The sequence below is a fragment of the Cannabis sativa genome, chromosome 9, assembly GCF_029168945.1.
Source record: "Cannabis sativa cultivar Pink pepper isolate KNU-18-1 chromosome 9, ASM2916894v1, whole genome shotgun sequence".
In the NCBI taxonomy this organism is placed as follows: domain Eukaryota; kingdom Viridiplantae; phylum Streptophyta; class Magnoliopsida; order Rosales; family Cannabaceae; genus Cannabis; species Cannabis sativa.
Genome location: NC_083609.1, coordinates 28519784 through 28532315, shown reverse-complemented (window position 1 = coordinate 28532315; position 12532 = coordinate 28519784).

Genomic DNA, 12532 nt, shown 5'->3' with positions numbered 1-12532 from the left:
TGATTTCTCGGCCCAGCACCCCTCATGCGCGCGCGGACGTGTATGCACAGAATACCGTCCGTACAGCTCGCATTTTTTTCGTTTTTCTTCGATTTTTCATGCTTTTCATGGATTTAACTTCCGATTTTTTGTGTAGTTTTGTATTTAGACATTTACTATTCCTATTTCAATTCTAATTATCATAATTAAATTAATTAATATTTTTTTTTAATTTAATTCATGATATTAGTGTAATTAGAATTTGAAAATAGTAAATATCTATCTTTTTGCTTTATTATCTATCTTATTTTTAAATTTGATTATATCTTATCTTTTTTTAAAAAATTTAAGGTCAGATATTAATTTTTTTTTAAAATTAAATTTTTTTTATTATTTGACCTTATTTAAATTTAAAATAAGATACTTATAATCATGATATTTTAAATAGATGTAAGATATTTTGCTAACTTTTAAATTTTGTTATTTTATTTATTGAAATTAAATTTAAAATCTGAAAAAGATATTTATTTATCTTTTTTTTTAATTTTTATTTAATTTTTATTTATAAAATAACATTTAATTTTTAAAAGTAGTTAGCAAATTTTGAAATGACATTTAGGTTAGTTGAAACCTATTTTTTTAAAATTGTAGGTTTAATTTTAAATATTTAATTTATTATTTTCGAAATATATATATTTTTTTTAATTTCAAAATAATTTTTTTTTATTATTTATTTAATTTTCGAAATTTAATTATTTAAAATTAAATAAAGCCTACTTCCAACTATTCAGCTAACCTTGGTGCAGTAGTATGTGGTTTTAGCTTGTTTGTAAGTTTTTTAAAACCTATTATTGCTTGATTGCAAATAGCCATGGTTAACTTGTTAACAGATCCAATGATCTAATTTTAACTCATGGCTCCCTTGGTCAAGTAAATAATTTGTAACAGGTAAATTTTACAATCTTCTTTCATCTGTGTATGACCTAACAACATGATAGGATCCATCCAAATGTGTGCTTGTGTGAGCCTATATGTTTATTTTATTATATAGATGCATATAGGTTGTTGCTAAATAAAATGTCACACCATGATAGATTTTATTTAGGTCCATTTAGTTTTTTTGGACCTATTCTATTAATAACAGTTATTTATTTTAATGTTAAATTCCTCTCTTTTGGGCTTTGTGTGGGAGTTGGGAGCCATAGAAGTGGGTACGACATACGGAACCCAGCACCCCCTCACATGAACTACCCCAATTGTGAAGGCCCATTTACCTGATTTGAATAACTATGCTAGGTTAATTATATTAGTTTGATCTAATAAAATTGAATTAGCAACATAATTAACTTTTAAAATATATGAAAATTTATTTTCATTTTAATATTTTAAAGTTAATTTTAAGAAAAACACTTTTAGTTTTAGATATTATTTCTAGTCAAACTATTTGTATTTTTCTTGTATTTAATTAAATAAAGAATTTTAACTAACTAGATTCTTTCTGGAGCTTATTTAATTAAATATTCCTATTTAAGTTATAAATTAGTTATTTTAATTGATTTTTCATATCTAACTTAAATTTGAATATTTTATTTAAATTTAAAATTAAGTTGAGAAATTCTAGGCATTAGTTATTAAAGATTCTTAAGATATTTTTTAAGTTAGTTTTAAACTTAAAATGGAATATTTTTCAAACTAAGTGGTTACAACTTAATTTTGATATTTAATTAAATCTAAATTTGAAAATATTTAAGTTTTAAATTTTTTCTATACAACTTAAATTAGATATTTTTCAATTTTTTGTTGAAAAGATACTTAGTCAAATAAGATATTTTCTAGATAGTTATTTCTAGACTACTTATTATTTCTAATATTTAAATAGAAAAATATTATACATTGTGAAACTAATTATTTAAATAATTAATTTTGGTACAATTTTATTTAAGTATATTTTTTCCTAGTATTAAATTAGAAATTAATAATTAAGCCTTCTCTACTCTTAATTATTTATTTCTTGAATTTAATACATTTAATTAAATTGAAAAATTAAATATCTAAGTTGATTTTCATCATGATACTTAAATATTTATTTTTCATGACACTTAATTAAATAGAAAATTATTTCTTAGGTTGAAATTTATTTTTTCAACTTAAATTTAAATAATTTTCAAAATATATTTTTCTTTATTTTGTTGATCAATTTTGAAAAATTGCATTTTAATTATGCAATATTTTTTTGAATTTATCTTGAAAAATAGATTGAGTTGTAAATTAATTATTTATTTTAATTAATTCTTGGACCAACTTAAATCAATGATTTTTTCATTTATTGATTAATTTTAAAATAAATAAATTTAAATATATTATTAGAAATTGAATTAATTAGTCCAAGGAAAATCTAGATAAGTGATATTTTTGCTTGAAGTATTTTTTCTAAGTATTTATTATTTAGTATTTTTCGAAAATTTGTATAGTTTTATACTTTATTTTTCGAATACAATAAATATATTCTTATGAAAATTTATTTTAAGTTGCTAAGTAATTTAAATTAATACAACTTAAATTACTTTTTCTTAATATTTATATTTAAAATTACTACTAAGATGGAAATCATTCATTTTATTTCAATCACCATCTAAGTATAATTTTATAAATATTAAATTAAATTCTTATTTAGAATTTTAATTTTAAATTCGATATTTAATGAATATATTTATTAGAATAATAAAGAAAATACATTTTAAAGAATAAGCTTTATTATTATTAAGATATTCGATCTCCATTGTTGGTTTTACATCGCGTTTGTTTTAGTGAGTAATCCTCCCTAATGGAGGAACGTTCATTAGCAATTTCGCACCGTTTAATCTCGAAAGATAAGTAGTTTGTAAGTGTTTTATATGGCATAGATCACCCTAATGGTGGCGACCATATTTGACTTGCAAATTATGAAACAATGGTATAAGCTCATAAGATAGAATAGCCTTGACTCTCGCCTAAACGGGACAACATTGGATTCTAATCTTGATCGAATAAAAGGTTGCTAGAATGTTTAACATTTTAGATGAGCTGACAACTCTATTCAATGGATGGTAGCTTTGACTCTCGCCTAAACGGGACACTGATATCAGTTTGTTGAAAAACCTTGGAAGTTATTTAGGATTGAATTTTTTTTGTATTTTCTCTTATCATTCCTACATGCTATGTGCTTATAATTTCTGAATTGTTTTTGTGTTAAACCATTATTGATTTCTATTTGTTGATTTCTATTATTTTTTAGTATCCTGTATAATCATGATGAATTCCATGTTATCACTGTTGACTGAAAATAAGCTAAATGGATCTAACTTACCTAAATAGAATGAGAACATTAACATTGCTCTCATAGGAGAAAGTGCCCTATTTGTGTTAACTGAGCCGTCTCCTGAAGTGCCGGGGGATAATGCATCCAAAGCTGTGAAAGAAAAGTATGAGCGTTGGCAGAAAGCAAATGACAAAGCTCTATACTGTATGCTTTCCAGCATGGTTGACACCCTCAAAACTCGGTTTTCTAAAACCGAAAAGGCTGCTGAAGTAATGACGAAGTTAACTGAGCTATTCGGTAGGGCATCTCTTCAGTCTCGCTTTGACGCGACTAAGAAGTATATCAATGCACGGATGGAACCCCATCAAAACGTGCGTGATCATGTTCTCCTCATGGCAAGTTATTTCCAAGAAGCCCAGGATCATGGTGCTAAAATGGATCATACTACTCAAGTAAGCCTTATCTTGAATAGTCTGACTCCAGCATTTTTGCCCTATACATCAAATTATGTCATGAATAAGAAGGACATAGACTTTCATGAGTTAGTCAATGATCTTCAAACTTATGAAAATTTGATTGGAGGACCCAAGAAGAAAGGGAGTAAGCCTCAAAATTCTGGGAATGGTAATGGGACGGTCAAACCTGAAGCAAATGTTGCCTCTGCTTCGAAACCCAAATCGAAGAAGAAGTGGAAGAACACCAAGAAGCGTGCAAAAGCCATGAAAAACGAAAAGGCTGCTGCTTCTGGTGATGCTACACTCAAAGAAAAGTGTTTCTACTGCAATGAGAACGGTCATTGGAAACCCCATTGTCCTAAACTTCTTGCAAAGAAACAAGGTATTTCTTTCTATAAACTTTAAGAGTTTTAGTGAATTATTATCCAATTGGATTTATGATTCTGGACTAACTTTGTTTATTTGTTTCTTCTTCTTATAGGCCAAGCTACTTGAACTCAGATGAGTTGGATCGGAAAGCTGGACCAAGGGTGAAGTCGTCCAAGATGAAGATGAAGCTCTTCTATCTAATTTTGAATTAATTGTTTTAGTTTAAAGACAATTTGGATTTCGAATTTTAGTTAGGGATTTTTATCCCTGTTTTTCTCATATTGTGGCAGTACATTTTTTTTATTATTAATAAAGTTTATTTTATTTTCTATTTCAAACCAATTGCAATTTATGAGATTGAGCTTCATTTACTTTATCTTAAACAACAATTACCACATTATATTTATATGTTTGTATGTGTAAGTGTTTTTATTATTGATGCAAATTCTATAATATTTACAACTCTTCATAGAGTTATATTAAATAAACACTAGAAATTAATTCTACGTTTATTAATAGTTGTTAATTCTAATACAATTATTAAGAATTTATTTAATAAAAGGATCTTTTGATCTGATAGGGGTGGAGAAAAGTTAAGAAAACTATGCAGTTCAACGATCTTTTATATCTAATGAACTCTGGATAGTATTCAACTCCACATTAACTCTATCACACTTAGAGAATCATGATCTTTACAACCTTTAGGAGTGGATCATAATCTCTATATACTTAGGGGTGGAGTCTATTCCACAATACCCTATCATAATCTCTATATACTTAGGGGTGGAGTCTATTCCACAATACCCTATGTAACACATATTTTCTTTAAACATGGAAGTAATATAATGACTTAGCTATTATCAATATAAATCCTTGATCTTGATTGTATGTTCCAATTCGTTTTACTATTGTAGTAAAAATTTGATACCTATAAAAGTTCTTTGATAATGTTTCACACTACCTTAATTGAGTGGGAGAATTTTAAAATTCTATACCCATCTTCATTAGGTTGACACTTGTGATAGGAACTTAAGAACACTACTGAAAAGCAAATCTAACCATTCATGTGGATAGATATAACTTATCAGAATTATGAGAATAAGATAAAAGAACTCTAGTTCAGTCTATTCGAATGACTTGAACCAAGAATTCTTAATCCTCATAAAATTTTAAGGTATCTTAATTTTTGATTACTTAATATCTGGCATGTATTTTTCACTTCAAATACTAGTCTGCTATGTTGATGACTTAGTCTTAACTTAAAGTTTCAGACTAATACAATAAGTCACAACTGGATAACTCTCCAAACAATAAAGAGGTTAAATGCATTATTTAACCAGACATCTATTATTGAGTGGGAGCTATCTGAGATGTAATCAAATATGGAACATTAGAAGATATTCAAGAAAGATTTATGAAAGTGATCTATATGTTAGATATTAAGGAACTGTATATCAGTTATCCTTGTATCTCACCAACTCATTCGAAATTATGAGATGGTGCTTACTTTGGGGGTGGAGGAGTTATTCTATAATAATTCAAGCTCTACCAGAAAAGACTCATAACTTTGTAAATTCAAAATTACCAGAAAGTTATATTACTGAAGAAAAGTCTACACTATATTATCTCAATTCCATATTTTAAAATATGAGAGATATGTCTTCTGTTTATTCAGATGTACTTTAAAACAGTAAGTATTTCAGTATCCCTTGATGAGTAATGCATATAGTAAAGGATGTTTCATAATTTTTTTTTTATGAACTAGTTTCTAGAAGTTTGGGTGGATTCAAATATACTACACTTGATCTGACGATCAAGACATCAGATTGACTTATTTGCACACTTTGTTTTATGTTAGTGCAAGTGGGAGTTTGTTGGGTTTTATGCCCTAAATAAAACTCTTTACAATCTGATTAGTAATCAATATAAGAAATTTGAAGTGATTAATGTTTGCATGAATTTTACATGCTAATGGTTTAATATGTTTATTACATTTATGTACAAAATCAGTTAAATCCAGATCATATGTTTATTCACAATTACAGTATCGCCAACACAGTGGAATGTGATTGTGATCATATGAATCAAAAGACTAAGTCCCTGTTTCATCAGTGTTTTGGATTTACACTAATGTGATAATCAGCGATGATGTGTACTTACACTTGGAGTAAGTGTTATGTTCTTTCCAGGACATTAGTAAAGTATACTAGTTTCGAATGTATGGAGTATACATTGGACTGGACCGATATTGCAACTTAGTTAAGGATATTACAAACTTACCGTTATATCTTTCCAAGTCAATATCAGTAGTTGATCTTAAGATTAAAAGAATCTAAATCTTGATATGCTTAGGCTCAACTCAGGAGTGCTATTCATGTTCTTTGATTTATTAGTTAAGCCTACTTTTGGGTCAGGGTGATACATATATTTTGTGAACATGATAGTATGATTGAGTGGGAGTGCTGAACATAAATATGGAATCTATAGCTTCTACTGGTGTATAGAAGTCAAGTGATGATTCCCTTCGAGTTTAAAAAATAGAAATAAATGGATGAGCTCTTGTTTAAGTGACTAATCCTTAGATCACTAAACACCATTTACAGGTAGCTAAGTGTTTTAAGGGGCAAATACATTGAGGGGTGAGAACGGTAAAATTATCCCATCTCGGTGTAGATCATCTATATAGAGGATCTTTGATCACAATAAGATTAGAACAATGGTTAAATGAGATAGCATATCTATATCGTGGAACATATAATATGCTCTATATAAGTCTGAGAGTGCAATTCTAAGTTCTAAGAGTGGATTCAACGAAGAATTAATAAGTAGGAATTTACTTAGTAAATTCGGTTCACTTATTGGAAGCTCAGCATATAGATCCATGGTCCCCATTCTAGTTGAGAACATACTGCTTGTAAGACTCAATAATTGATTCGTGATTAGTCAATTATAATTCTAAAGTTAGACTATGTCTAATTTGTGAATTTTCACTAAGCAGTGGCGAAATTGTAAAGAAAAGAGATTCTAAGTTATTTATTTATTAATAGACTTTATATGTCTAATTAATAATTAAATTAAATGACAATATTATTTAATAATCTATTTTAGTTATTAAATAATTAGTTTTGGCATTTAAAAGGTTAGAATTGGAAAATTGGCGTTTTTGAGAAAATAGAAATAAAATTTGTTAAAACTGCAAAACCAAGTGGGGCCCATTATACACACCATGGCCGGCCACTTTATGTGGATTTTCAAATTGATATTTTCATTATTTTAATGCCAAATAATTCCTAACCTAAACCTAGTAGTTGCCTATAAATAGAAAGTGATTGCTCAGTCAAAATACACTACTTTTCAGAAAAACAATTTTTCAAAAAAACTGAGCCTTCCCTTTTCTATTCCTTGGCCGAACCTCTCTCTCTCTTCTTCTTCTTCTAAATTTCGAACCTTAGTGATAGAGTAAGTGCCCACACACAGCAAGTGGTAACTCAATCATAGATTGGAAGACTGTGAAGGATCAAACACAAAGAGAAGGACATTCGGGCTCAGATCTTGATAATACTCTGCGACAGAAAGGATACAAGGGTTAGAGATCTGAGTGGAAGGAGACATTAATTCCGCTGCTCCAATGTAAGGTTTTCTTAACTTTATATGTGTTTATTTTATCGTTTTAGAAAGTTCATATTTAGGGTGTTAAACAACATACTTGTGAGTAGATCTAAGATCCTGGTAAAATAAATTCCAACAGATCTTAGATTAAAAGAATCTAAATCCTGATATGCTTAGGCTCAATCTCAGGAGTGCTATTCATGTTCTTTGATTTATTAGTTAAGCCTACTTTTGGGTCAGGGTGATACGTATATTTTGGGAACATGATAGTATGACTGAGTGGGAGCGCTAAACATAAATATGGAATCTATAGCTTCTACTGGTGTATAGAAGTCAAGTGATGATTCCCTTCGAGCTTAGTTAAATAGAAGTAAATGGATGAGCTCTTGTTTCAGTGACTATATCTTAGATCACTAAAACATCATTTACAGGTAGCTAAGTGTTTTAAGGGGCCAAATACATTGAGGGGTGAAAACGGTAAATTTAATCCCATCTCGATGTAAATCATCTATATAGAGGATCTTTGATCACATTAAGATTATAACAATGGTTAAATGAGATAGCATATCTATATCATGAAACATATAGAATGCTCTATATAAGTCTGAGAGTGCAATTCCAAGTTCTAAGAGTGGATTCAACAATGAATTAATAAGTTAAGGAATTTACTTGGTAAATTCGGTTCGACTTATTGGAAGCTCAGCAATATAGATCCATGGTCCGCATTCTAGTTGAGACCATACTGTTTGTAAGACTCAATAATTGATTTATGATTAATAAATTATAAGTCTAAAAGTTAGACTATGTCTAATTTTTGAATTTTCACTAAGCAGGGGTAAAATTGTAAAGAAAAGAGATTCTAGGTTTATTTATTAATTAAGAGACTCTATATGTCTAATTAATAATTATATTAAATGACAATATTATTTAATAATCTATTTTAGTTATTAAATAATTAGTTTTGGCATTTAAATGGTTAGAATTGGAAAATTGGCATTTTTGGGAAAATACAAATAAAATTGTGGAAACTGCAAAATCCAAGTGAAGCTCATCACACCCTTGGCCGGCCACTTGTATTGTATTTCCCAATTATTATTTTCATTTTTTAATGCCAAATAATTACTAACCTAAACCTAGCAGCTATCTATAAAAGGAAAGTGGTGGCTCACACCAAATAAGACAATTAAGCAATTACTCTGTAATTCAGGAAACTGCCTCTTTCAGAAAGTTGAGCTTCCCTTTTCTCTATATATAGCTGCCCATCATCTCTTCTTCATGCTTGAACCATACACAACAATACAAGAGAGATACAATTTCGAGTTCCCTAGTGAGAGAGTAGTGCCCACACACAGCAAACAGTACCTCAATTATAGATTTGAAGACTGTGAAGGATCACATCCAACAGAAGGACATTCGGGCTCAGATCTTGATTATACTCTGCAACGGAAAGGAATCAAGGATTAGAGATCTGAGTGGAAGGAGACATATTATTCTGCTGCACCCACTGTAACGTTTCTCATACTTTATATGTGTTTATTTATTATCGTTTTAGAAGTTCATATTTAGGTTGTTAATCAACATACTTGTGAGTAGATCTAAGATCCTGGTAAAATAATTCCAACACCTAGTTTAATGATTTGTGAGAATTATCGTCCATGCTTGTTGTTGTATTTTGATTTTGATTTGTGTTTTTCTTTTTATTTTTTGGTTTGATAGATCTAGATTGTTGTCTAAGCTGTTACATATGTTTTGTTTTGCAAGTTCTAGTAACTAAGAGGATAATCAGAATGATTTGACGAATTACTAGAGCTAGAGAAGATAATCAGTGATGGTGATAAAAAGATGATTTGGTTGGTTTTTTTTATTTAATTGTTGTAGTCAATCGCTCAATGGTATTGCGATTTATAGAGAGAAAAATCGCGATGGTGATTCAGAGAGGAGATAGATTGAAGAGAGAGAATCAGAGAATAGAGAGTATCAGAGAGAGAATTGTTTTGTTTTTTCTTTACTAAAATGAAAATTTTTAAGGTATTTGTTTCTTTATATAGTTTTGGTTTTCCCATATTTAAATACTTGTACACTTTTAAATCGCATAAGTTTTTGAATTTTTTTTTTTTTGCCATAAAAAATTAAATTTAATGTTATTTTCCCATGTACATGAAAATTCCTCAAAATTTTATAAAGTAATTTCTACTTGGGATAATTTCAAAAAATACAAAACTAATAAAAAAATTACAAAAATACGATTTGTTCGGAATTTTTAATATTTTTACGGTTTTTTAAATTTTATTTACATAAAATACAGTTTTTTGGTGTATTTTTATGTTGTACTCTTGTTATTTTATTATTGATTTTTTATTATTTGTATACTATTTTCCCAACCCTGTTGCTTCCCTTCACGGCCGTTCTCACGCACGCACAGCTCCGGCTTCAGCTCTTCCTCTCTCTAATAACGACCACCACTCAGCAACTCACCTTCTCTCTCTTGCTTGTTGAAAAGGTCAGGCATATAGGGTAGTTAGTTACACTCTGCTATGTATATTTTTCTCGGTCTCATTCTTATATGTTTCATTCGGTAAATGTAATTGGTTTGTTATGATTTTGAAGCTTTATGCTAATTTTTGAACTGGGTATGTGTCTGTTTCGGTGGAAAATGTTTTCACCCCTAAAAAAATGTTGAATTGAATTAAGAGTTAGTAAGCTTCAGGGAGAAATAATTGGTTTTCTTTTCTCAAAACAAAAAGTGAGGAGAAAAAGAAAGAACTCTCCGTGTTATATTAAGAGTTAGTTCCACATTATTAATGTGTGGAAATAAATTGTGATATATAAGATGAATGAGCTACTCCTTCCATAACCAATTGATTTTGAGATGGAACCCCATTCATCTTATTCTCCAAATTCTAACATGTTATGATATTTTAGGGTCTGATTTTATTGGTATTATCTCCGGATAAGATGTCTCTCACCTCTTGCATTCTGTAGGCACGTAATTCTCTTATTGTTTTATTCCATGTCAGATTTGTGATGTTCTCACCACTTCTGGGTTGAATTGTTCTTCTTTGTATTCACAGTGATCATACTACAATCAATATTTGAAAGCTGAAGGTGATCGTGTTTGTTCTCTACAATAAAAAGTTTCTCATCAATGTTATGATACATTTTCCTTTTTTGTGTGTATATTTATTGTTATATTATATTGTTATAATATAAGATAGATTAAAATATTAAAATGTAACATATTATATATTGATATGAGATTAATGTATATAATGTGTTTGAGAGTTACATACATCTAATATTCACATAAATTGTAACATAAGAGGTGGAGTTACTTACATTTTGTAACCTCCACAATTATCACAAATATTAAGTGTGTAAAAAGTTGTTACACATTTTAATTTGAAATTCTTAATGCTATGGGAGTTATGGTGTGTGCATGAGTTACATATCATCCATGAGGGTTATGAGTTTGAATTTCAAAGTGTGTGATCTTAAACACTATAAATAGAGGTCTTTGGTTCATTTGTGAAGACACAATTTTGTGAGTTTCTATCAAAGAGAGCACCTTGCTAGAAACTATAAGCTTGATAATTCCAGAAAGCTATTTCTATTTCTTTCTTCCCTAAGTGCTTGTGGTAGGGGGAAATAAGCTTTTGGACAAAGGTGCAAAACCTTGTTCAAGTTTTGTGATTCCCCTACTTGACACTTGGTGTTAGTGGTGTTGAGATTGTTCTCACATCTATATATATACTATTATTTATATTGTGTTTTATAATCTTCTCTTCATCTTCTTTTCTATACTTATGTGTATATTTTGTCTAGAGTTGTAACATTATTTTATCAATATTATTGTTCTTGTATTTTTCATTTTGAGTTATATTTTGACATTGGTCTTTCTATTGAAGTACCTATAAATTTCCAGCAATGAAAAGCTTATTCTTTCCTACCTTGCTTCAATGAAAGGTAAGAAATCAACATGTGATAATACAAGGGTAAGAAATGTGATATTTTGTGATTTACTATTTTTTAATATAGTAATTGTTGCTCCAGAATTCGCCCAAAATACGTGGACCAGTCGAGAGGGGACACGTGGATCAGATAACCTGTAAACATTTGCTAAGTCTTTGCGCGTCACAAGAAAGGGCTGTTAGCATGGGTCCTGGAGTAGGCACCCGGAGTACAAGGTACTCCAGGAAGCTAGTATAGCGTGAAGGCTCTCCGGGATATGTCAGGTCTCTCCCGAGCAATCAAGTCGCATTTAATGCTGCATGGGAGGAAGCGTGTTGGGACTGTAACACGCAATAAAGTCTGACGGCACAACCCCCAAACAGCAGCGCTACAGTAATGATCATTTAAGTCTAGCGACGGCTACTCTGCGAAGAGTCACGTCAATCACAAGGCAAAAAGGACATTCTTCATAAAAGCCCTACCGCACCTAGGGATTTGACCATGCATCACCCATGGTATATTCATCGGAAATGCCCAACTTTATGGATACTTACAGACACATGTGTAAGAAAAATTCTAGGGATTACCCCACCAAAACACTATAAATACCCCCTCAAAGCTCATTTAATGGGGTCGAGAATCTTGGTTTGCAAAAGAGCAAGAAGAGAAAATACTCACCAAGAACATTCTCTGTATTTAAGAGAAAGACATTCTCTCAAGTGTAGAATCTGTATTAAATACATCCATTAATAACAGAGGCTCGTGGACTAAGGCTCATTAACGCCCCAACCACGTAAAAAATCTTCATCTCACTTTCTTACAGCTCTTTAATATAATCATATTTTAATAGTTGCCGAAAACCTCGGTCAACATT